The sequence below is a fragment of the Phascolarctos cinereus genome, unplaced genomic scaffold (genome assembly GCF_003287225.1).
Source record: "Phascolarctos cinereus isolate Bilbo 61053 unplaced genomic scaffold, phaCin_HiC Scaffold_726;HRSCAF=1367, whole genome shotgun sequence".
NCBI lineage: Eukaryota > Metazoa > Chordata > Mammalia > Diprotodontia > Phascolarctidae > Phascolarctos > Phascolarctos cinereus.
The window spans coordinates 49,625,960-49,653,705 of record NW_027556098.1 but is presented as its reverse complement, the minus strand read 5'-3'; the positions used below and the strand labels follow the sequence as shown (position 1 = coordinate 49,653,705).

General features: G+C 36.8%; 1 pseudogene; it reads left to right on the top strand.

Annotated features, from left to right (window-relative positions):
- The first annotated feature begins 3,969 nt into the window (after positions 1-3,969).
- On the top strand, positions 3,970-27,136 carry LOC110214832 (SPRY domain-containing protein 7 pseudogene; annotated as a pseudogene).
- The last annotated feature ends 610 nt before the right edge of the window (positions 27,137-27,746 follow it).

The window sequence follows — 27,746 nt, the reverse complement described above, 5'->3', positions numbered from 1 at the left end:
GATAGGGATAGTTTTGTTTCCTCTTTCCCTATCTTTGTGCCTTCAGTTTATTTCTCTTCTTTTACATTTCTAGAATAAAACACAAAAGATTCTAGTGTTTTAGAAAAGATTCTATTAGAAAAGATTCTAGTGTATTTTCATTGCATATGTTGCTTGCTTTCAGTTTTAGAGAAATGCTTTTTATTATCTTAAAAAGGGTGGCTCTGCGTAGGGTTTGTAGGGTTTTTGGCAAAAAATTGTACTTTGTCAAAGGATTTTTTTCTACATCTATTGAGATGATCATGTGATATTGCATGTTTTCTTTTTTAATATGATTTTTCTAATAGGAATCTTACTTGGTCATAATGAATGGTTTTTGGTTAAATTACTATAAGCCTGTTTGACAGGATTTTGTTTAAAATTGTTGAGTCAGTATTCATTAATGATACTGGCCAATAGTTTTCCTTGCTTGTAAGTACCTTTTACTTTCCTGCTTTTATCTAGTTATACAATTCTTCTGGGGCAGCTAGGTGGTGCAGTGAATAGAGTGCTGAACCTGGAATCTGGAAGACTCATCTTCTTGAATTCAAATGTAGCCTCAGTCATTTACCAACTGTGTGACCCTGGGCAAGTCACTTAACATTGTTTGCCTCAGTTTCCTCATTTGTAAAACGAGCTGGAGAAGGAAATGGCAAACCACTCTAGTATCTTTGCCAAGAAAACCCAAATGGGATCATGAAGAGTCAGACATGAATGAAAGACAACTAAATAGCAGTTCTTTTTTTCTCTCAATTGGTCAAGTAGATCTCCTCTTTCTTTCCTCCCCTTTAACTAGTCCTGTTCATTAGTTTAAAAAAAATATTTTCCATCACTTTCCAGAGAGGGTTTCTCTCAATGTCCTCACTACCCACTCTCTATTTCTATCTACTCTAAACCCTCATTCTCTGGTTCCTGACCCCTATAATTATCTAGCCCCTCTCTAGTCTCTGGAGCACAATTTCCAAAGTATTCATTCTGGGCTATTTGCTCTGGGCAGTTTCTCCCAGTGCCTTGTAGAACTTGCATCTTGGATTGCCCTTTTCCATTTTGCCTAACTCCCAACCAAGAAGGCACAGCTGCATTGTAGGACTCTACCTGCTACCACATCCCTGGTCATGCAACCCACCCCTATTCAATACTTTGCCCTGATAGTGAGGCCCCACATGTTGAAAGAGGCTATCCCCCCAACATGTAGAATGGTGGGGGAGGGTTATCATTCTTTGGCTTGAAGGAGGTTAGAATAAACATCTCTTGCATCTCCTATCTCCACTCTTCCCCAAGGGAAACTTTAATTCCTACCAGGAGGGGAAGCAGAGAGTTCTTATTGCTATTTCATTATTCATTATTATAGACCACAGGCTTGACAGCTTTCACACCAAATGTCAGTTTCAAAATGAATATACATATAGCAGTTAGCCACAAAACTCATTTATCTAAATCAATAGCAAAACCAAAATTAGAGAAAGTATACATAGGAGAATATATATCAGACCATACAGAGTGAAGGAGCTCTCATGACAGCAAGATAACTCAGCTCAACAGAGAGACAGACAGACCCAGATCTCACCCATGGGAAATTCCCCAGAGGCTCTAGAGCAAAAAGCTGGGGATAGGGATGTTTGGAGACTTCTAACTTTTCTCATGTCTTCCCAGAGACCTAACCTTCAGAAACTTGAAGTGAGGTTGGACTTTTTCCTGGAAGCCTGAAGTGCTTGAAGCCCTAAGAGACTCAGCACTGAGAAGACAACTCAAACATTCAGAGCTTGAAAAGAACTGGAAGGGACTTGAAGCTTGAAGAGGAATGAAGAGATCTCTCCCTCTGTTGCTATCTCTGCCCCACCTCTCATATATCTCCACCAACGAGAAGGGAGTCCCATGACAACAGGCTTTGGGGCCCCAGTTACACTTCTATTCCCAATTGGAATAAAAATCTCCTACCTGTGTCCATGCCCTCTCACTCTCCGAGGGTCCAGCTGACCCCAAGAGTTCCAACTGCTCCCCACCTAAGAAGAGATAACGTGGTCTTTTCAAGCACCAGGTTCTTTAGCCTACACTGAATACAATGTCCCCATTTCCCTTCATTGAACTCTTTTCACCTATAGGAGCATATATCAATGGAAATCTCCCTTCACTACTAAAGCACCCACCACCCTTTTCAGTCTTTTTCCCTTCCTCCTCACCTGCTCCCCTTCAGCCTCTTCCTGAAACCACAGGATTCATCTTCCTCATTGCTAGCCTGCAATTTGACCCATGCACATCATACCTTCTCCTTTGTGCTCCTGCTCCCCTCCCCCTTCTCATGTACCATTTTATTTTGTAATGTAGTCCCACAAAAAACACTGATTTACCTGTAGACAAAGTGTCACCAAGTTCTGTCCATAATGCCCCAGGCCTCTCTTTACTGTTTCATGTACTGTATTTCCACCTTTAACCCTATCTCCTCGCATACATTTAGAAAGAAGTCTTTCACTCATCTCTCTGCTGTCACTTTGTTGCATTTCTGTCCTCGTATTTATTCACTCCTATATTTCTGTTTTCTGGAATGATTAAGAAGCAAATACTCTCTTCGGGTCTAGTTTTCTTTCTAAGAATGCTTAAAATGCCTCTTTATCATTGAACATCCATCTTTTATCTTTTATAATAAAGCTCAGATCTACAAGATGGGTATTTTTGGCTACATACCAAGCTCCAGTACTCTTCAGAACACATTATTCCATTCTCTCCTACATTTTCTGGTGGCTACAGAATACTATGTGTTATTTGAATTTCCTTTCTTCTATATTTGAAGGACATTCTTCTGATCAACTACAGAGCTTATTTTGAATTGAATTGTTAAATTTAACCAATATGTGTTTTGGTGTTTGCAGACTTGTGTTTGTTTCTTTGTTGTTTTGTTTGTTTGTTTTTTCTGGAAGTGATCTGTGAGTTCTTTCAATTGGTATTTCATTTTCTAAGTTCAGAAGTTCTGGGTAGCTCTCTTCCATTATTTTCTTCATTATGATTTCAGGTTTTTTGTTCTGTCATGTTCTTTTGGGAGACCTATGATACTTGGTTGTCTCTAAACATCCTGCCTTCAAGATCAGTATGTTTTGCTTGCATAGTGAATATATTTTTTTAATGTTAATGTTTTTTACTTCTCTTTTTCTAAATTGACTTTCACTTCTGCATTTCCATTCATAGTTTCTTGTTCTCTCTTTTGTTTCTTGGGTGATACTTGTCATTGGAGATTCTAATTTTTCTGTCTGCCCGTTATTTTTCTGGGCAGGCCATAAATTCTGCATTCATAATTCTCATTTCTCTTTTGAACCATTCAGGAACAGTATGTTATGGTTTCCATGATCTTCTCACATTCCACAGGGTTTTCTGTCTCATCAAGTATTTGATCATTTTCCTGTATATATTATTCATAGTTTCCTGGACTTGTTTACTAGATCTGTAGGCCATATGTCCTGTTCTTAATATTTTTGCTATTGATTTAGCTTCTTATGTTCAAGATATTTCCATTTTCTTCTAGGTGAGATCTTTGGTAATTCCAGTATTTTTACTCCTTATTTTCCCCTGTTGCTGTCTGCCTAACTCCTTCCCCTCTGATGGTGGTTGCCTTAGAGATTGGATTTCAAATGCCTCAGCCTCTTCCTGTACTTAGCAATTCATGGTTCACCAGCTTAGCTCCCTGCTCCAAGTGATAGAACTTGCCCCAGCAGTATGCTGAGCTCTTTCCCTCAGAATCCTGTCCTGCTCTCTCTATTTCCCAGCTTTCAGGCCCTGCACAATTCAGAGAGCTACCGTTGGTACTATAGGGTTGACTCTCCAAGTCTGGAAGGAGGAAGGGATTGAGGTATGGGTTTGAGCTTTCTTTCTAGCCCAGACACATTTTGCTCTATTCCTTTCTCTGCCACAGAGATCTTTTGCACAACAGAATGCTGCCCACTACGACCCTAACTGGCTGTCATGGCCCAAGCAAACTTCTGCAGTCTGGAGATGGTATCTCCAGGCACTGGAAATATAGAGGGAGGTGTAGGGTATGGAGTTGGATTTTGTTGCAAGCAGTCCATTTGTCAGGTCCTTGGGTTTTGTTACACGTCCGTGGGTCAGTTGAAGCAGCTTCACTGCATTAGTGTGGTGGGGAGGAGAGAGTGATGAGTGAGCATAGGGTAGGCATCAGTTCATGGATTTGGGTTTGTTTGTTTTTTCTTATTTCTTTTGAATTCTGGATTACTAGAATGTAGACAGCTGAAGTTGCTTTATCTTTGGTGCAGTATTTCTGTTTTAAAGAGGTTTAACAGGTCTGGTAGATCAGAGAAAATGTCTAGTCCTCCATCTTGTTGCTCATAGGACCTAGAAGTCTCCTACTTCTCCCCCACCTTACAAATGAGAAAGAGATAGTAAGAGGGAGGGCACTTGTGATTGATACCTATCCTATTTTCTTTTTGTTGCCCTTCTCCTCTCCCCCTGAGCCCACCCCTAATTCTTCAAGCTCATCCATCCAATTGTGGACTTTGTTTTGCATATGACTATTCCTTTATCGATAATATCTTTCACAAAGAACTACCTCACTTCTGTCCCAGATACAGGAATCTTCTGGCTTTCTGCATAGGGGAAGAGGTGAAGGAAGAACTGAGTTGTGTTGCAAGCCTATGGGTTGACTTATACAAGATGGGTGTTAGGGGAGGGGATGTTGAGTGAGCACATTAAGTATTAGCCTTTTCCGATGTTAGTTCATTGAGTTATTAGCACATTAGGTTTCTTGATGTCTTAAACCACAGAGACAGCTGAAATTGCTTTCTCTCTTGCGCGTGATTCCTATTTTGGAGATACTGGAGAGATTGTAAGGATCAGAGAAGAGGTAGCTAAGGGATGAAGTAGAGAGTGTCCAGCCTGGAGTCAGGAACCTGAGTTCAAATGTGACCTGACACTTCACTAGCTGTGTGATCTTGGACAATCCACTTAACCCTGTTTGCCTCAGTTTCCTCATCTGTAAAATGAGCTGGAGAAGGAAATGGAAAACTCCTCCAGTATCTTTGCCAAGAAAACTGCAGATGGAGTCACAAAGAGTTGGACACGACTCAACAACAGCAACGCCCTCACAGGGTCGTTGTCTGCATCAAATGAGATAATATTTATTGGCCGCTAGGTGGCGCGGTAGATATAGCGCCAGGCCCGGAGTCCTGAAGAGTCAGGACTGAAAGGACTGAGCTCTGAGCAAGGATCAGAGAAAGTGTCTAATCATCTGCAAGATTGAAACTACTAATTCCTTGAAAGTTTTACAGCATTAATTTGTATAGCCATCTGGTCCTGAATTTTCTCCCCTTTTGGGAGTCCTTTCACTTAATTTCTTTTTCTGAGATAAGTAATTTAAATTATTTCTTTCTTGTTCTGTTAATCTGGGTATTTGTTCCATTTCTTCTATGTTATCAGTTCGGTTAGTATACAAGTAAACAAAATAATTACTAATAATTTCCTCTATTTTCTCTTCATTTTAAAATGTATTCTTTTTCATTTCTGATATTTACTATTTGGTTTTCCTCTCTTTTTTATTAGGTTAGCCAAAGGCTTACCTATTTTGTTGGTTCTTGTTTTAAGTTCCTAGTTTTATTTACCAAGTCACTGGATTTCTGTTTTCAATTTTATACCTTTATTTTCAGATTTTCTATTTTTGTGTTTGTTGGGTTTTTTGATTTGTTGCTTTTTTCATTAAGTGCCCAATTCATTGATCTATTCTTTCTCTCTTTTTTTTTTTGATGAAATTGTCTAGTGAAATGAAGTTTCTCTCATGAACTGCTTTGGCTGCATCTGAAAAGTTTGGGTATATTATCTTGTTGTTATTTTCTTTGACAAAATTATTTCCAGTTTTTATTATCTGTTTTTTGACTCACACATATTTTAGGATTAAATTATTTTCTTCACCAAGTTTCAATCTTTTCTTCAAAGGCTCTTTATTGAGTGTAATTTTTTTGCATTGTTGCCAATAAATAATGTGCTTAATAGTTCTGCTTTTCTACATTTGTTTATTAGGTTTTATATTCTATCACATGGTCAATTTCTGTAAAGTTCCTTGCACAGCTGAGAAATGTGTCTGTTCCTTTCTATTTCCATTCTGTAGTACCAGAGCTCTTTTATCTGAGATACTCTTTCAGTGTTTTTTGGAGGTCTCTGTGTAAGAGTTGGGCTCTTTATCCCTTTACATTGTTATCTTTACTGCAAATGGGCGATGAATTGTACTGTTTTCAGGCTCCCATGGGATAGTTTTATGGAGCAAAGGCCAGGGGTGTTAGACCTTGATCACAACTACTCCTCTGGGTTAGATTAGTGCAAAGTATGTAAACGTGTATATGTGTTTCAGGGAGAGGTAGTGAATGGGAACTGGAAGAAGAAAAAGTTTTGTTTTGTTTTGTTGCCAGTAATCAGGTAGCCATTTAATTAATTAATTTTCTTAGGAGAAACAGATTTGCACATAGGGAATTCTCTTGATCAGAATTCCAGGGTGTTGAAGTGAAGACATAGATTATGTACATAAATCACAAATGGGAAGGGAAGGGGGAAAGTGGATTACAAACAATACCTTCCCAGGGCTTGTGCCATTTCCCATGACAAGCCCACAAGTGGAAGAAAATGCAACAATTCTGGAGTCAGGCTTTGGGGACTGTGGCCACGCCCCACTACCACCAGGCAGAAGACAAGAGTTCTATGATGACAACAGGGTCTACAATCTTTGCTTTGTTTCAGTTAAGGTACACAGGCACAAGAATGCAGTAGTTGTGGGAGCCTTGTCAAAGTTTTGATTGGTCATTTCAATCTGCATTGTAAGTCTGACCTAGAAGAGAGGCAATTCTGAAAAATCTAAATTATTAGTATATTCATTACACATATCATGTTGATTATTTTGAAAGTCCTAATTCCCTTCACAGGTCCATTTGATTAAACATAACTCAAAAATGTCTGAGGTGACTCTCTCACCAACCAAAAACCATGAGGGACAGGTACCGAGTAGTATGAACTGCCCTGTTAGATATGAAAATGGGGGAACCAGTGGGCATTTGTTCAAGCTCAGGGATACAATCATCTGCCCTACATGCAGGTTCTGGAAATCTTATGAGTTTGTGAAAATGATTCAAGTGAGTTTGACAAACACCTACCCCCTGAGGGTGAAGAGAGGCAACATTCCTGCAGACAACCCAGCAGATCTAGATGGCTGTAGCATAGGGACTGGAGGAAAATAAGGAACAGGGTGAGTTCCATGAACAAAGCAATTCTTGGTCATTGCTGTTGGTGGTGAAACAAAGGCTGAAGCAGGAGAATGGAAAGGAGGATTAAAGGCTCCAGTCACTGCAAGCTCAGGAACAGGTAGATTAGGAACCATTTGTGGAGAGGCTGATGATGATGAAGGTGTTGTGCTTACTTCCCATCTCATACAGTTGTCCAGGCCCTGAAGCATCCTCTGATGCAGTCCTGTGGTCCTCTGGAGAGCTCTTCTCTTGGGAATACTGGAATGAGTGGAGATTCAGAGCAGCTTCTAGTGGGTTTACTTCTCCAGTTCAGGTCACCTTTTTAATGTCTCTCTTAAGTCTTGTATTTGAAGATCAAATTTTCTGTTGAGCTCCGGTCTTTTTATCAGGAAGGTTTGGAAGTTCCCTATTTTGTTGAATATCCATCTCCTACCCTGAAAGCTCATGCTCATTTTCACTTAGTTGTAATCCAGGCTCCATTGCCTTGTGGAATATCATATTCCATGCCCTACGGTCTTTCAATGTAGAAGCTGCAAAGTCCTGTGTAATCCTGACTGTGGTTCCATGATATTTAAATTATTTCTTTCTGGCTGCTTGCAGTATTTTCTCTTTGACCTGGTAATTTTGGGATTTGACTACTATATTCCTTGGCGTTTTCAATTTGGAATCTCTTTCAGGAGGTGATTGGTAGATTCTTTCTATGGCTATTTTACCCTCTGGTTCTAGGACTTCAGGGCAGTTTTCCTTGATGATTTCCTGAAAGATACTGTCTAGGCTCTTTGAAAAAGTATTTTCTAAACAGGTAGGTACCTATTTATCCACCTTCCTGATATGGTGGATAAGGGAGGAAGTGAATGCTCAAAGCCCCTATGCATCTAGCTTTTCCTGAAGGCTAAATGGAGACAGACAGGAGACTCATAAACTATACTTTGAGGTTTGTAGAAAAAAACTATGGGTAGAGGCAAAACAAACCAGAAAGTTATGGTTAATTGGCTCATTCTCCAAGACTAAACCTGGTCCATATCTGCCCAGAGCTGGGAGCACTGGGTCACATATTATATCCAAAAGGTTTTTGAACAAGAGAGTGACCAGTTCCCAGCTGTACATTAGGAACATTCATCTGTTACCTGTATGTAGACTGTGAGTGTAACTTTTAAAGTACAGTTGTGATATAACAGGGAAGGGGCAAGGAAGGCCAGAAATAAGTGGGATTAGAAATGAGAGTATGGCTCAGATACATATTTAGGAGACCGGACTTGGTGATATTATGAGCCACTGGTTGGAGAAAATTCCAAGTGATCATAGCAGGAAAGGAAAATGAAATTCACTAATCATTAGTTATTCTGGGGTGGCAGTTTATATATGTTAGAGACAGCCTAAAAATATTTATGTTTGGATATATGTACCTATAGGATTATAAAACTTTAAAGCTCAGGGGTTTGGGAGAATATACAATCTAAATAACCTCTGAATTTTTTGGCCTACTTTTTTTTATAACATTTGTGAGAATTTTGCTAGTAATAAATGTAGTTTGTGGTTGTAAATTAGTGTTTTGACTTCTTCTTTCTTTGACATGAGCTAATTGGTCCATATGTGAATCAAGTAAACCTTAGACCTTAGCCTCATTGCCACTTTTTCCTAGTAGTACAATATGTGCCACTACAGTTATGTTTTAAAATGAACACCATAAGAGTCAGGAATCTTGTAAATCAAAGAGAGCATTCAAAAAATAACAATTTGCCCAACCAAAGAATTTACATAACTGATGTCCTTGTTACATTGCACTAGACATTCTTTCTTTCAGTTGGGAAAGTGACGAAAAGAGACTCTACAGCCAGTAGTCACCAGAATGATGCTTGGCTGAGGCTATGGCCCAGAAGGAATTCCATAGGATCAACAGATGAATGCCTGGCAATTATCACTAGGCCAGAAGAGCCAGTGTGGGGCTGGGGTGCAACACACTCAGGAGAAGAGCCACACTCAGCAGGAAGCAGGTCCAATGACAGCAGCCTAATAATGTTACCAGAAAGTATGGTGGTTGTCCTACAATGTGAGGGTGGAGGGGGTAAGTCATTCTCTTGTGTGTGTGATCCCTATTTGTGTCCAGTCTCTTCATTGATGATGGTGATTTGTGGAAGAATATGTGTTTGAGTAAGTATACCCCAAGTAAATACATCTGTTGTGGCTTGTGAGCTATGATTTGAAGCAAATGTGGAATCAATCAGAGTACTTTTCTTGTGACCTTACAGTCTTTGTTTTGTCCAGCTGTCCTTCAGTGGAAAGAGCCCTGGATTTTGAGTTAGAAGACCTGGTTTTGAATCCTGGCTCTGCCACTTACTTCCTATATGAATTTGGGTACATCATTTAACCACTGGGCTTCAGTTTCCTTATCTATAAAATGAAAGTTGGGCTAAGATCCCTTCCAACTCAAATTCCTGTTACAGTGTGTATGTGTTGTTTGAGTTCTCATGTGTCCAATCAAGGAGTTTATTAAGTCTTATTTATCTTTATGTCTTCCTTGGTATCTAGCACATGGTAGTTAATTAATATTTATTAAATTAGTGAATGAATATTGTTCCCATAATTGTGCTACCCTCCTCCTTTCCCCAATCTCCATCATTACTCATACTCCAAGGTAACTGCAAAGCCAGCCCAGTGCTGAGTCTCTGGAGAAGCAATTAGCTCTTTCAATTGTCTCCCATGAGTCTCTTCCCCCTAGAGAGAGCAGATGGTATTTTTTAGGAATCATTGAATCTCAAAATTTGAAAGGACCTTCAAGATAATTTATTTCAGCTGACACCTCTTCAGAACTACCTCTACACCCTCCACTAAATATCCCCATTGATAAGGAATTTACTACTGCCTTATCATTCTATTCTATTCTATTTTTGGAAACTTCTAATTAAAAGGAATTTTCTCTTTATTTGTAATGGGGTAGACAGACTGCCAATAATGAATGATTCCTGTCTAACCTCACTTATAATTAATAAAGTAAGGTATAACACAAACTGCCATGGCTCTTACTGCCTGTAAGGCCAGGTATGTTAGATTTCACCCCACTCCTAGGATTCTTTGGTATCCTTTAGGGTTGGGGGTAAGGTTCTATCCACACTCTCTGCCATTGGTTTTAGCCCCCACCAATATTTTTCCTTTAATTGTAGAGAGTAGTCCCCTGCATTCCCAGTTCCATTTAGCCACTAACAGTCAGACTAACTTTTACAAAGTAATATATACTTCAAAAAGTCTAATCACAAATGTACAAACTTATTTCCCCAGCAAGTAAGAGACATGATTTCCTCATCCTGCCTTGTTCCACCTCAGTTTCTGGAGAGAAAAAGAATATTAGATTCATATCTTAGCTCAGTTCCCATAAAATACAGTCCTGGTTCCAAGTCCAAAAGTCCCCCTCAGACTCAAGTCACAAGTAACCTTATTTTCAGGCTTCCATGCTGGGCTGGCTGGTTGCAACATCCTGTCTACGATTCTGTCTCTAAAGTCTGCAGAGCTCAAACTCCCAGATCATGTGGGAATAATTACTGGCACCTGAAAATGAGGATAAATGAAACAGAACAAAGACAAACACCCCTGACCCCTCTGGGAGCTAGGGTAAAAGAGAGGGAAAGCAAAAGAAGGAAGTCCTTCCCCTCTCAACAGTTCAGTTCATGGTGCCTATTGTGGGTGAATGTGTAGCAGGAAGGAGCATACAGGAAAGAGCATGAACCAGAAAAAGCATAAATGAAAGAGTGGCTGGAAAAAAAAAACCAAGTGACTAGCTCAGGCATGCCAGTTTTAGAGATGCTGGCAAATCAATCAAAGGAGGCTACATCCACCTATGTAGTAGGGGATGCAGAGTCCTCCATGTTAGGCAATCTGGACATGCTCCAAATGCCCCTCAAGACACCTCCATTTCTGGCAATCTGGGCATGCCCAGATAAGCCTGGATTATAAAAGTAATTAGCATTCATTGAGGGAAGCCCCAGCCATCAGAAGCCCACAAGATGTGATCATTAGGGAGTCTTTTAAGGTTACTGTGCAGCTGAAGGGAAAAAAAGTGATGTGGTCTCCTAGGAAGGAAATGCCAACACTGAAGACTATACTTGGTATATTCAAGCTACAGAAAAGGCAAGAAATGTTTAATACATGCATCATAAATATTAATGATGCTTAATATATCCTTTTTGAGTAGAATTGAATTGAGATTTTGGCTAAAAGCAGCTGACAGCTCAAAGCCATAGTCAAAGCAAATGCTACAAGGAACTGTGGGAAATGGTTATGCCAAAACTGAAATTCAAGTTTTAAAGCAACATAACAGTAGATAGAGTGCTGGACTTGGAGTTCAGAAGGTACAAAGTAGATCTCTGACACATACTAACCATGTGATTCTGGGGAAGTCACTTAGTACATGGCCCCTAAGGTCCCTTCTGGTTATAAATCTATGATTGTATGTTATTGGCTCATATCCTATGATTCCCCCTTGATTGAGTTGTCCCAGGGAAGTGGTTATTTTCCCAAACATTGGATGAGATTATAAAAGGTTGTATCTATTTATGTGTAGGGAGAAGGAGAGTTGAGAATGATTTTACTGATTTTTTTGTTTTCCTGCATGAGTTACCTTGCAATTCTGTCTTTTTTTAAAAAATAATTTTATTGAGATCTTTTAGTTTTACATCATCAAATTTCTCCTAACCCTACTCCCAGAAAGCCATTCCACATAACAAAGAATGTTTTTAAAGAATAGAAGGGAAAATGAAACAAAGAAGAAAAAATATTCAGCAAAACTGGTCAACAAAGAGAAAAAAAAATTGAAAACATATTCAATATTTCACACCTCCGCAAAAAAAAAGGGGGGGGGGAGCAGCTAGGTGGCACAGTGGATAGAGCACTGGCTCTGGAGTCAAAAGGACTTAAGTTCAAATCCAGCCTCTGACACTTGACACTAGCTGTGTGAACCTGGGCAAGTCACTTAATTCCATTGCTAGCCAAATAAAAAGAAAGAAAGAAAAAAGAAACAACAGGCTCTCAAAAAAAAGTGGTGAAAGAGGTCTTTTCGTATCTCTTCTTTGTAGTCACACTTATTTGCAATTTTGCAACATTCATTTTGTATTGTATTATGGTGGTTTTTCTTTTTTGTTGTTTATTTTTTTAAATAAATTGAATTTTTTTGTTACGTTTTAAGTTCCAAAGCGTGGCCTTTCCTCCTTCCCCACCTCACACTAGGAAAGGCCCCTATTTAACACAGCTAAATGTACATATAGATATAGCTATATGTAAAACCATACTATGCATACCTCTCTTTATCAGCTCTTTCTCTGCAAGTGGCTAGCATCATCCTTTACAGGTCCTTTGTAGTTGATTTCAGAATAACTTAGTTGTTCATAGTTATTCTTTTGAATAATATTTTTGTTACTGTATATAGCATTGTCTTGGTTCTGTTCAACTCACTCTTCATTATTTCATGCAAATCTTTCCATATTTTTTTTTAGGCAATTGGGGTTAAGTGACTTGCCCAGGGTCACACAGCTGGTAAGTGTCAAGTGTTTAGTCTGAGACCGGATTTGAACTCAGGTCCTCCTGACTGCAAGACCGGTGCTCTATCCACTGTACCACCTAGCTGCCCCTTTTCTACATTTTTCTAAAGTCAACCCGCTTATCATTTCTTACAGCATGGTAATATCCATCAAAATCATATACCACAACTTGTTTGATCATTCTCCAATTGATGGGCATTCCCTCAATTTACCATTTTTTGCTACCACAAAGAGAGCTGCTACAAATATTTTAGAACATATAGGTTCTTTCCCTTTTCCCCTAATCATCCTGGGAAACAAGCCTAATAGTCGTATTGTTGGGTCAAAAGATACACACAGTTTTATAACTCTTTGGGCATAATTCCAAATTGTTCTCCACAATCGTTGGATCAGTTCACAGTTCCATGAACAATGTATTAGAGTCCCAATTTTTCCACATCCCCTCCAACATTTGTCATTTTCCCCTTCTATCATTTTAGTCAATCTGACATGTGTGAGATGATATCTCAAAAATTGTTTTAATTTGCATTTCTCTAATCAATAATGATTTAGAGCATTTTTTTCATATGATTACATATAGCTTTGATTTCTTCATCCAAAAATGGCCTATTCATATCCTTTGACCACTTATCAATTGGAGAATGACTCATATACTTATAAATTTGACAAAGTTCTCTATATATTTGAGATATGAGACCCATAACTGAGAATTTCTATAAAGGTTTTGTCCCCAATTTTCTGCTTAGTTTCTAATCTTGGCTACATTGGTTTTATTTGTACAAAACCTTTTTAATTTAATGTAATCAAAATTATCTATTTTATATCTCATAATGCTCTCTATCTCTTGTTTATCCATTAAAAATTCTTCTCCTGTCCATAAGTCTGGTAAGTAATATATTCCATATTCTTCTAATTTACTTATGATATCTCCCTTTATATCAAAGTCATGTATCCATTTTGACTGTATATTGGTAAATGGTGTAAGATATTGGTCTATACCCAATTTCTGCCAGACTACTTTCCAATTTTCTCAATAATTTTTACCAAAGAGTAAATTCATACCCCAAAAGCTTAACCTTGTCAAACACAAGGTTACTATAATCATTTATTAATGTGTATTGTATGTCTATTCTGTTCAACTTACACATCTTTTTACTTCTTAGCTAGTATCAGACATTTTTGATAATTACTGCCTTTCATGCAGTTTAGGATCTGGTACTGCTAAACCTCCTTCTTTTACTTTTTTTTCATTAGTTCCTTTGATATCCTTGACCTTTTGTTCTTCCAAATGAATTTTGCTATTTTTTCTAACTCAATAAAATGATTTTTTGTCAATTTAATTGGGATGGTGTTGAATAAGTAGATTAGGTAGAATTGTTGTTTTTATTCTATTGGCTCTGTGTACCCATGAACAATTTAATATTTCTCCAATTATTTAAATCTGACTGTATTTATTTAGAAAGTGCTTTATAATTATGTTCATGTAGTTCCTAGGTGTATCTTTACAGATATACTCCCAGGTGTTTTATTCTGTCTACAATTATTTTAAACGGCGTATCTTACCATCTCTTCTTGTAGGGCTTTGTTGGTGATATATAGTTGTGCTGATGATTTATATGGGTTTATTTTCTATTCTGCTACTTTGCTAAAATTATTGTTTCCACTAACTTTTTAATTGAATCTCTAGAATTTTCCAAGTATCATGTGGTCTGCAAAAAGAGATAGCTTTATTACCTCATTGCCCATTCTAATTCCTTCAGTTTCTTTTTCTTCTTTTATTTCCATTGCTAGCATTTCTAATACAATATTGAATAATATTGGTGATAGTGAGCATCCTTGTTTCACTCCTGATCTTATTGGGAAGCTTTTAGCTTATCTCCATTACAAATAATGCTTGCTGATTGTTTTAGGTAGATGCTTCTTATTATTTTAATAAAAAATCCATTCATACCTATGCTTTCAAGTATTTTTAATGAGTATGAGAGTTATATTTTGTCAACAGCTTTTTCTGTATCTATTGACATAATCGTTTAATTTTTGTTATTTTTGTTGTTGACATAAGCAGTTATGTTAATAGTTTTCCTTATGTTAAATCATCCCTGCATTCCTTGTATAAATCCTACCTGGTCACAATGTATAATCAGTGATATATTGTTGTAGTCTCCTAGCTAGTGTTTTATTTAGGATTTTTGCACCTATATTCACTAATAAGATTGGTGTATAATTTATTTCTCTGTTTTTGCTCTTCCTGGTTTAGATATCAGCACTATATTTCATAAAAGGACTTTGGTAGGATTCCTTCTTTGCCTATTATTCCAAATAATTTATTTAATATTGGAATCAGTTGAATTTTAAATATTTGGTAGAATTCACCTTTTTTTAACCTTTTTTTTGTTTTGTTTTGGTTTGGTTTTTGCTAGGCAATGGGGTTAAGTGACTTGCCCAGGGTCACACAGCTAGTAAGTGTCAAGTGTCTGAGGTCAGATTTGAACTCAGGTCCTTCTGACTCCAAGACCGGAGCTCTATCTGCTGTGCAGTAGAATTCACTTGTAAATTCATGTGGTTCTGATGCTTTTTTCTTAGGAAGCTCATTTATGGCCTGTTCAATATCTTTTTCTAAAACTGGTTTATTTAGATATTCTATTTCCTTTTCTGTTAATCTAGGCAGTTTATATTTTATAAGTATTCTTCCATTTCACTTAAATTGCTAAATTTATTGGCATACAATTGGGCAAAGTAACTCCTAATAATTACTTGGATTTCATCTTTACTCATAGCATTTTCACCTTTTTCATTTTTGATACTAGTGATTTTGTTTTCTTTTTAAAAATCTTATTAACCAATGGTTTATCTATTCTATTGGGTTTTTTTTCATAAAATCAACACCTACTTTTATGAAGTCAGTGGTTTTCTTCCATTCAATTTTATTAATTTTATTAATTAATTACATTCAATATTATTAATTTTGGATTTCCAATTTGATGTTTAATTGGAGATTTTTAATTTGTTCTTTTTCTAGTTTTTAAAAAATTACATACCCAATTCATTGGTCTGTTCTTTCTCTATTTTATTGATGTAAGCATTTAGAGATATAAATTTTCCTCTGATTGTTCCTTTTGTTTTATCCCATGGTTTTGGTATGTTGTGTCATTATTGTCATTCTTTTAGAAAATTATTTAATGTTTCTATGACTTGTTCTTTAACTCCCTTATTCTTTAAGATTAGATTGTTTAGTCTCCAATTAATTTTTAATCTGTGTTTCCATGGTATTAAATATAATTTTATTGCTTTATGATCTGAAATTATAATTTAATATTTATGCTTTTCTGCATTTAACCATAATATACTATAATACTATACTACAATATATGGTCACTTTTTATAAAGGTACCACATACCTCTGAGAAAGAGGTATATTCTTTTCTATTCCCCTTCACTTCTCTCCAGATAGCTATCATATTTAGCTTATCTAAGATTTTATTCATCTCCTTGACTTCTTTCTTATTTATTTTTTTGGTTAGATTTATCTGATTAGGAGAGAAGAAGGTGGACATTCCCTGCTTTTACAGTTTTGCTATCTATTTTCAACTTTAATTCATTTAGTTTTTCCTTTAAAAATTTGGTTCATGTAGGTTCAGTATTGATATTACTTTATTGTCTACATTACTTCATAATGTAGTTTCCCTGTTTATCTTTTTTAATTAAATCTATTTTAGCTTTAACTTTGTCTGAGATCATGATTGCTACTCCTGCTTTTTTTTGCATCAGCTTAAGCATAATAAATTCTACTGCAACCTTTTAGTTTTACTCTATGTGCAGCTCTCATTTTAAAAGGTGTTTCCTGTAAACAGCATATTGTTGGATCTTGGTTTTTAATACATTCTGCTAGCCATTTTTGTTTTATGGATGAGTTCATCCCATTCACATTCAAAGTTATAATTACTAGTTGTACATTTCCCTCCATTCTATTTTTACTCACTGTTTATCTTTCTTTCCCTCTTATTGTACCCTATTCCTCCTCAAATATCTAATTTACTTCTAACTACTGCCTCCTTAATCTGTACCACTTCTAAGACTTTCTCTCTTATCCTCTTCCCTTACCTTCCTTAATCTGCACACCCTTGTAGCAGTTCCTCCCTTATCCTCTACTCTTGTCCTCTTATTTCTTTGTAAACTAAGATTTTTATACCCTTCTAGATGTATATGTTATTTCCTCTTTAACACAGTTCTGATGAGAATAAGGCTGTAGCACTACCAGCCCTCCATCCTCTCCTGCCTCCACTGTAGATAATTGCTTCATTTTTACCTCTCCCTGCCCAATTTTATTTTGGGGAGTCATCCCACCATCCTCAACACAACCCTAAGCCTTCTATCTATGTACACTCCTTCAAACTACCCAAGTAATAATAACATTCTTAAGAGTTATAGATAACATTTTTCCATATAAAAAATAGACAGTTTGACCTTATTAAATTCATTATAATTAGTCTTTAACATTTACCTTCTTATTTATTTAATAAGAATATTTAATTTATTCATTATTTATATTTATTAACATATTTATTTAATCATAATTTATTTACAAGATAACATAAGGATTATATTTATTTATATATTATATATCATATTTATTAACATATTCATTTAATAATAATTTATTTACAGAACAACACAAGATAACACATTTAAAGTTCAACTGATTCCAATATTAAATAAATTATTTGGAATAATAGGCAAAGAAGGAATCCTACCAAAGTCCTTTTATGAAATATAGTGCTGATACCTAAACCAGGAAGAGCAAAAGCAGAGAAAGAAATTATACACCTATCTCATTAATGAATATGGATGCAAAAATCCTAAATAAAATACTAGCTTGGAGACTACAACAATATTTACCTTACCTTTCTTATTATTCTTGTAGGTCAGATTTTCTCTTCAGTTCTGAGCTTTTCCTCATGAATGCCTGAAAGTCCTTTAATTCATTATATATCCATTTTTTCCTATGCAGGATTACCCTCAGTTATTCCTGGTTGCAGACCTAGTTCCTTTGCTCTTTGGAATATCCTGTTCCATGCCCTTTGGTCTTTTAATGTAGAAGCTGCTAAATCTTGTGTTATCCTGTCTGTAGTTCCACAGTATTTAACTTTTTTCCTAGTTGCTTGTACTATTTTCTCTTTGATGTAGGAGCTTTGAGTTTTCATCTTGGGATCTTTTTTAGGTGGTGATTGGTGGATTTTTTTCAATGTCTATTTTACCCTCTAGTTCTAATACTTAAGGGCAACTTTCCCTAATAATTTCTTGAAGTATAGTATCTAGACTCTTTTTCTGATCATAACTTTCAGGTAGTCCAACAATTCTTACATTGTCTATCCTCAATCTGTTCTCCATGTCAGTAGTTTTTCTAATGAAATGTTTTATATTCTCTTATTTTTTTTTCATTCTTTTAATTTTTTAAAAATTTATTTCTTGGGGTAGCTAGGTGGCATGGTGGATAGAGCACCAGCCCCAGAGTCAGGAGGACCTGAGTTCAAATCTGGCCTCAGACACATAACACTCGCTAGCTGTGTGACTCTGGGTAACCCAATGGCCTCACCAAAAAAAAAAAAAGGCTACATAAAAATTATTTCTTGGTGTCTTATGAAGTTATTAGTTTCCCCTTGCCAATTAAATTTTTTAAGAAGTTATTTTCTTCCATAAGTTTTTTCATCTCTTTTTTCCAATTGCTTGACTTTCTTTTCATAATTTTCTTGATTTTTCTTGTATTACTCTTATTTTTTCCTAATTTTTTCTCAACTTCTCTTATTCAATTTTTAAATTGAAATCTTTTTTAAACTCTTCCAAGAATTCTTTTTGGGTTTGTGACCACTTGACTTTTTTTTTTGAAGTAGAAGTAGCTATTTTGACTTTACTATCTTCTGAGTTTGAACCTAGATCTTCTCTATCACCATAGTAGCTATCTGTGGTTGAGTTCTTTCGCTTACTCATTTTTTAAAGCAGCTAATTTCTTGGCTGTTAACTATGTATTAGAGTTGGACTATAGTCCTGAGGTATGGGCAATAATGTCTCAGGCTTCAAGTTGTTCATACTGCTGTTCTCTGAGCTTTATCTGAGGGTCTGACCTCAAGTAAGCGAAAAAGATTTCAACTCTGGAACTTAAATAAATACCTTTTCATTTATTCACTATTAGTAGAAATAGACTGTCACATTTAAATGATCAGTACATTCAAGTTAATAATACAAAGAGACTCCTACTTGATTCACATATATAGCAGCAATTAAAGAGAAGTTATGAAATACATATAATAGAATAGCTGATATTTATATAGTGCTTTAAAGTTTGAAAAGCACCTTTAATATATGGATGACACAAATCATTTACTAAAGAAATAGAAGTATATTACTCTCCCAGTAGTCAACAGTTTTCATGTAAATGGTGAAAGGTAAACAAGTTCTACATGGGACCTAGATATACAACGTAAATACTTGCTTGTTTTGGATGTAACTTATGGTCCATGGTTCCCCAAGCTCTGGGTTTGACCTAAATCTGATCTGAAAAGATGACCTCAAAAGGTCATCATCTCTTTCAGCTTATATGCTGCCAGTTAGAATTTATTCTGGAAAATTTCTAAATTTCAGGGTTTCCAATGAGATGATAGGGGTCCACTCCATTCCAATTAATCATAGAAGGCCCGGATATATTGATTGAATCAATCAATCAAAAATAAAGATGTGAATAAGTTCTTAGTCAATTTCAAAGGATCAGAGGGGCTTTGGGTCATCAGATGAAAGCAAATAATGCCACACAAAAAACATCTTGTGTTCAGTTAAATAGTATTAATCATAACCATGGGGTTTATTTATAGAAACAGCAAGATAGTGCAAAGACATTCAATTAAGTGGGAGAGAACTCCAAATTTTAGGAGCTGAGTATTTTAAGGCTCCTGTAATAGAGAAGAGAGAGTATCTGTCTCATAGGAGAGATCAGACTAGGAGATCCAACAGTAAAGAGAACATGCTGAAGGCAAACCAAAGGTTTACCAAGAAAAGGCAGGACTTTTCTGGAGATAGACCAAATTATGATTTTGTGAACTATGAAAGGTCAGAAGAACTGGAGGTCCCCCTGACATTGGTAGCAGTATCCACCAGAGCTAATAGTGGCATCCTCTGAACATCAGTGGCTGATGGCAGCAATCTGCATTGGAAGCTAAGACACACTGAGAACCAACTACCAGACATATGAAGGAAAGATAGCTTTTCTAGGCTTTATAGCCCTGTACATTCTTGGAACCTCACAAAAAGATTCACTTGTAATGCTGTCATGTTACCATTTTGTCACTCTAATTTGTAGTAGGCTGAGCAGCCCTGCAAAATGATAAGAGCATAAGGTCTCTGTAGCAGCTACTCAGCTCTGCAATTGTATGAAAGCAGCTATTGACAATACTTAAACAAATGAGTATGGCTGTATTCAATAAATTTTATTTTAAAATGTAAAAACCATTCTTAGTTTGTGGGCCCAAAACAAAAACAAAACAGCTGGTAGGCCAGATTTGGCCCATAAGCCATAATTTCCTGACTACTAGAAGACTCTGTTCCCACAGTCTCAAATTTAAGTAATCTATTAGCCACCCTCAAGGCTAGCACGGGCCATGAAATCTCCTGTCTTTGGCGAGAAGACTAGATTCTGGCTTCATGTTGCCTAGCAAATCAAATTTCCTCTCCTGTATATAGGAGTTGGAGTTTATTGTCCATGAACTCCTGTCTAGGACCTTACAGGCAAACACATCTATCTTTACCATATGCTTTTATAAGAACTGTTTAAAAAATTATTCTATTGATTTCTTTTATTTTTGTGTCACCAAAATTTCTCCATTTCCCTCTCTATATCTTTTCCCAGAGAGCAATAACCTATAACAAAGAATTTTTTTTAAATGAACAGGAAAAAATCTGCAGAGTTCCAATTATATGAAAACATTGCAAAAAAATATGCAGTGTTCCATGTCTCTATTTCCACTGTATACATTTTCATCTCTGCAAAGGAATGGGGAAAATATCTTGTCCTTATCTCTTCTTTGGAGCCAAGCCTTTTTTTTTCTTAACATTCAGCTTCATTCGTATTGTAGTTGTTCTCTCCATTTACATTGTTGTAATCATTGAGTGTACTGTTTTCTTGGCTTTGCTTACTTCACTTTGTATCAATTCATGTAAGTCTTTCCATGATGCTCTGTATTTGTTGTTGCTTACAATACAGTAATAATGTATTATAGTTGTGTACCACTACATGTTTAGCCATTTCCTAATTGATAGTCATCTACTTTGTTTCCATTTCTTTGCTACCACAGAAAGTGTCTATGAAGTAATTTGTGTTTGTTTGTTTAATGAATGACCTCCTTGGGGCAAGTGCCAAACAGAGGAATCTCTGAGACAAAGGGTATGAACATTTTAGTCACTTTATTTGCAGAATTACAAATTGTTTTCTGGAATGATTGCACTAATTCACAGCTCCACCAACAATGGATTAGCATGCTTGTCTGTAATTCTTCATGTTTCCTCTCTATACCAGTAGTTGCAGTTTTGTTGTGTCTTGACCTAAGAAAGTTCTTGCCAACCTCTGAGCTGCCTTCATGAGGGGAAACAGAGACAGAAGAAAGTCAAGAACTCCACATCCAGGAACTCTGTTCAAACCACATGTACAAGCACAATCAGTTCACCTTGCTTCTGTCTGAAGGCAGCATTAGCTGCACCTAGGACTGCAGACGGGATAAAGAACTCTGTCCCTCCCCTCCCCTTTCCAGTATGAAGTTGAGGTGGGAAATGGTAAAAAAAAGCCTGAGATTAGTTTATGTGTTATCTTGTATAGGTTGGCACAGAGGGGTAGCTCTTCTGACCACAGTCTATCCTAAGAGTTTTAGCCATCTAATATGTTGGAGGCAGCCTCAATTAGTGGAAGTCAATCAGGACTGAGCTCTGTCCTTATAACAAGGTGCCAGGCACATCCATATTTTAAAGGGGAAGAGATCACAGAATTCAATTGGGAACTCCTTGATCAATTCTTTCCCACCTTACATCCTTACATACATTGAATTAATTCAATAATGTATTCTAATTCACACTATTTAAAGTTGCAGTTACATAAAAGATGTCAATAATTCCAGTCCTGTGGAAATATGTCATACAAATTTAAATAAATGTGACCACTTCATGAGATTCACTATTCATACCAATCAGGGTCTAGTAATAAAGAGAATGGAGTAAATTTGAAAATGACTCCTTATTAAGAGAATAACAACAGTAATCAGCTCTCTAATCACCAGCTTCTGGAATATTTAATTAAATCTTTCAAATTCTAAATAAATATGCTGAAGATTAGAAGTAATTTCTTCTTTAATTTTATTACCAGTCAATAACTACCAGGAATAGTCAATTCCTTTACACAATGATTTATTTTTTCTTTTAGAGTTCTCACTCTGGGCTACCTCACCAACCCAGCACCCAAAGGTTTGCAGGTTGAATTCCCATTGTTGAATAGTGGGTCCATACTCTTAAAAGTACAACTGACAGGTCCCCATCAATATGTCTACATTTAATTGTCAGTATGCTCAGTTTTCATGTAGGGAAGACATGTGGTCAAGGTAACTCATGTCTCTAGTACTGAAGAAGCATGATATCTTTTTTCTTTTGGGATTCTTATGCTTCTCTTAACTCCTTTACTCCCTTTTGTGTGAAATGTTTCTGATGGAGAAGTCATTCAGATGGGCCCCATGGCTCTGCTCCTCTTTCCAGTTGACTCCAAGCTACCACAACTATTTCTGTCTTGAATCTATCATCAACTCTGCTGTATTGAATGCTGCTTCTTTGATTCTGTGTTTGTCTGGATACTATCTCTGCTTCCTACTTACTGTTGAACTCTTTGAACTGTGCTCATAGCTCTGCCACCATGTTTGTTTGGGGGAGGATGGTGATAGGCCAAGGTTTCCTCTCTACTCTCCTATTTACCTAAGGACATAAAAAGGCCCATCAATGTGGAGTTGAGACCTTTCAGATTTGGCAGATATCCCAAGGTAACATGAGCCATTCCATTCTGCCCTGCTGACCAGATGTGTTTCCATATGTATGTGAGAGGCTACATCTAACTACTTGAGCTCAGTACTGTATCCTTGTCGAATACCCATTCTATGCTATAGCTAAGTAAACTTTGATTATCTCTTTCATTCCAGCATCAGACCTAAACTACCAGGAACTAGAGTCTCAGTCAAGTCAATTAGTTAGAACAAGATAACACAGTAGCTCACATGATTGAACTAGGAAAAGAGAAATGCAAATATGGAGGAAGGGGTGATCAAATGGCACCATGAGCAAAAGAGCTATTCTAGTGGTGTATAAAGAACTCAGCACCACTAACCCTCAGTGATTAGTTCAGTGGATGCTGGACCACGTCCAACATTCCCTAGTTGTTGTTTACTGTCTTGAAGTAGTATTGCCAGTATAAGAAAGCAGCAGGGACATCAAATGGATCTACCTGATAACAGTCAAAGAGGCTAGGCTAAATGGGAACAGGAACTGACAGGCATCGGGCAGGAACTGATAAGCCATAGGTTGAAAAAAGGTCTCTGACCTAGAAGTTTTGCTACATCCCACTGAGATAAGAGCTGTGAGATTGAGAGTGACAATGAAACTTGGGAACTTTCATTGGAAGTAAGAAAGCTAATAATCCACTTAATCTATTACTGGTCCTTAGAGCTTGATTTCCTTCACTCAGGGAGGGGAGGGTGGGCAGGCTTTCACCAAGAAACTGAAGTTACAAGAGAAGTTTAAATACAGTAGTGACCTGATGAATCATTAGAGCAATAATTGCTGAGGGCATGGTTAAGCCCATGCAGAGACATTCTCTGTAGCAGAATTCCGTCAAGGTGAGGTTTTCCAAGGACTTATTTTTGCAGAGCCAGTTAAATCAGTTAGAAATGCCACTTGAAGACTGCTTTTTGTCTCTTTTTAAGTAGCCAATATGGGAAGTTATGTCTAACTCACCCCCTTCCTGTTGTGGCTATATTTCTTTCCTCAGTAAAGATTTGCAAAGAATAAAGTGAAGTTCCTTAAATAATGGGTTTATTAGATTAGATTTAAGTCTCCCACATTTAAGTCTGCCACATCTTTTGCCACACTTGCAATAAGGGGTAATTAAATCCCAATCTGACCCAAATTTAGGCATCCTCTAAAGCCCATGCTCTATTTGGATATAATGAGCCTCTGGACACTGGCAGCCAGGCTACTATTATACCAAAAGACCCCAATAGGTATAGGGTGGTACTTCAATTTCCACAAGGGAATTATAGACCATGGAGGGAAATAGGGTATCATGAGTTCTTAGGAGTCAGTAGCTATGCATGGTCTTCTGGCAATCTCTATGTAGATTATAGTGGGTAGGATTAAATGGAAACTCTTGTAGTAAACATCTTATGTAATTCACACTAAACATCACAGGGTCCCAAAGGAGTGAAAGACATTTCTTTTCTAATGACAGAGATTAAGGAAGCTGGACTACAATGCTACAGGAACTTCCTTTAATAACAATACTGTGTGGCCCGTGAAGAAGGTGAGTGACACCTGCTGGTTTACACTATACTGCAAGAAATTTAACAAAATCATTATAGCCATTGCTACTACTGTTCAGTATGGTGGACAAGGTAGCCAAGACCCAGGGTGAGTGCTGTGGGGTTAACAACTTTACCGACATTTTGACTTTATTTTTTGTATACAGTGTGAGATGTTGGTCTATGCCTAGTTTCTGATAGCTTTATTTTTTTTTAAAAAAATTTCTATACCCAGAGCAGAGATAATAGATTATGTGTGGCCATTTCAATCCAGCACAAAAGGAAACACAATTCATTTCCAGTTTTATAATTTGGGGCAATTTTTTGGAAGGAGTCAAATCCTATTTATAATAAACTTAAAGCATGTGGGTTTTGTTGTATGGTTTGTTGCTTGAAACAAAGTAGGCCATTGGATATGGATTGGAAATCTTGTTTCAATATAAAGATTTTTATCCTAAAAGGTATTGCTATACTGGGGTTTGGCCTGTTATAGTGGCAACATACATACTGTATTCTTATAAAGTCATGGACTGGTATAGTAAATCAGGTTATGATTATATCCTCTAATTGAGGAGTAGCTTCATGAGTCTTCTTTGCATCTTGTAGTGAAAATGAGTGTGTTGCCTTGACATAACTGATGCCATTTTGTATTAGGACACCATTTGGGGATGAAGTATTTTGATATTGTTGTTCCTAACATTTTTCAATATTTTTTGGAACATTTTTCAATATTAAGATCAGCATTTTCATAGTAGAGGTTAGTAAAGAACATGTTTATGGAGTATACTTTTGTTTTTCCAAATAGCAGTTTGTTAACCTTTTATCAGCATGCTCCTGACAGAGCTTTTCAAAAATTTAATGAGCAGAGCCAAGATGGTGGAGCACAGACTCACCTGTGCTCTCCTCCAAACCCCTCCAACCATTTTTAAATAATGCCCCAAACAAATTCTTGTGGAGAACCCACAAAAGGACAGGGTGAAACAATTTTCTAGCCCAAGATAACTTAGGTCAGCAGAAGTTTGTTGCACTGGGGTGAGATGGAGCACAGTCTAGCACAGGCCAACCCCAGCAAACTAGGAGCAGGCCTTGGGGGTGACTGAATCAATGAAAGTTTCCAGACCTCTTAGCCCACAGACAGTAAAGGCATCAGACAGCTGGTCAGAAGATTATAGGGGTCTCTTTGCTGGCACTAGGGGCAAAACTTTGTTGCATTGCCCATACTTGGATCTGGGTCACAGTCCTGAGTCTCCATCCCATGGTGAGAAGGAGCACTAGAACACTAGACCTTACAGCAGTAGGGGACCTGGGATCATGGTCACAATTCTAGGGTGGATAATAGTGCTTGTGGTCACTCACAAATCAGAGCACAGGCCAGGAGAGTAGTAAACACACCTCTCCCTAGATCATGCCAACTTGGAAGAACCAAAAACTTACAGATGCCCAGAATTATTTCTGAAAATAGCTGCACAAAAAAAAAAACCCTGAAGCTTGGAAGTGTCCTCTCCACTCTGGCAGTAGAGACCCACTTTAGCCTAAAGTTAAAGGCCAAGAAATAGACTGGAAAAATGAACAAACAGCAGAAAAACATTCTGGCTGTAGAAAGTTACTATGGTGACAAGGAAGATCAAAACACACACTCAGAAGATACACACACACACACACACACACACACACACACACACACACACATGCACATATATATACATACATACACATATATATACATATATACATATATATGTGTGTGTGTGTGTGTGTGCATATATATATATATATATATATATATATGAATGAATGAATGAATTGGTCTCAATTCATGGAAGAGCCATGGAAGACCTCAAAAAAGGATTTTAAAATGTAATGTAAGATAGGTAAAGGAAAAACTGCAAAGGAAAATGAGAGTGGTGCAAGAAAACCACAAAAATAGAGTCAATATCTTGGTAAAGGAGGAACAAAAAAAACTGAAGAAAATAACACCTTAAAAACATAATAGGCCAAATAGTAAAAGAGGCAGAAAAATCCAGTGAAGAGAAGAATGCCTTGAAAAGCAGAACTGGCCAAGTGGAAAAGATATATATAAAAATTCACTGAAGAGAAGAATTCCTTAAAAAAGTAGAACTGACCAAATGGAAAAGGAGGTTCAAAAGCTTACTGAAGAAAATAATTCCTTAAAAATTAGAATTAAGGCCTGTGCCTGTGCCTGCATAATGGCCTGTCCCAAATGAGGTGGCCCCAGAGTGATCTTCTGCTGCCTGTGCTGCTGCAGGAACTGCCCACACCCCACTGAAGGAGATGCTGGCCATGCAACTGGACATGGGAGCAGATGTTGTCATTGTCAAAAATGAAAGAAGGATATGTGGGATAGGAGGTTGTTTAGCCAATGCACCTTTACATCAGAACAAAAGCTACTTCAAATTCAAAATCCAACACAACTCAGAAAGTTAATTTCAATCAGATTCCTCTTGGCCAAGATGTGCAAAGCCTTGTGATGAAGAATGACTGAGCCCTCTACCACAACAATGAGGAAAGGATTAGGATGCCAGAAAACAGTCTTCCACAGGAGGGAGATGTAGTGAGTATTACATATGACCATGTAGAATTAAATGTTTATTTGAATGGGAAAAATATGCACTGTCCAGCATCAGGCATATGAGAGATAGTGTATCCTGTGGTATATGTTGATGACAATGTGATTTTGGATTGTCAATTCAGTGACTTTTATCATATTCCTCCAACTAGTTTTGAAAAAATATTATTTGAACAGCAAACCTTCTGAGTATATTTACATTGAAAACTTTTACCCCTATGCTATCCCCCCCCCAATTTACTACCATCTTAATAAATCCTCATTTGATCTATAGGAAGTATATTCTCTGTTTTTAAAAAATGTTTGTGAAGTTATCTAAGGAATAAATAGGTTAAACACAATAACAGAATTGTGTCTTAAAATATTAGGTTGTGTTATATGATGTGGAAAATCTACATTTTGGACAATTTGATTCTTATATGTATAAATGGAAATTCACAGAAAGTATTAAATGAAAATTTGGATGCTCATGACATTGAGAAAGGAAATTTATTTCTTACATGAGACCCTTGGTTTAAGTCATAGGGATAAAGTCAGTTGTGATTTTATTCATCCTGAAACTTGTACCTTGTTAAAAGAGAAGCACTATCTTGTCTGCAGTCCTATTATCTTCTTTTATAGTATCATTTTTGTGTACAGAATGAAGCGACAAATAAGTAAAATTAACTGCTAGGTTTTTTTCCCAGCATGTCTATTCCATATAAAAGTTGCTTTTTCATAAATGTTATATTTATGTTTAATTGTAGGTTTCACTGCTTTGTATTTGCTTTATGTAAGGTATAATACAATTATATATATT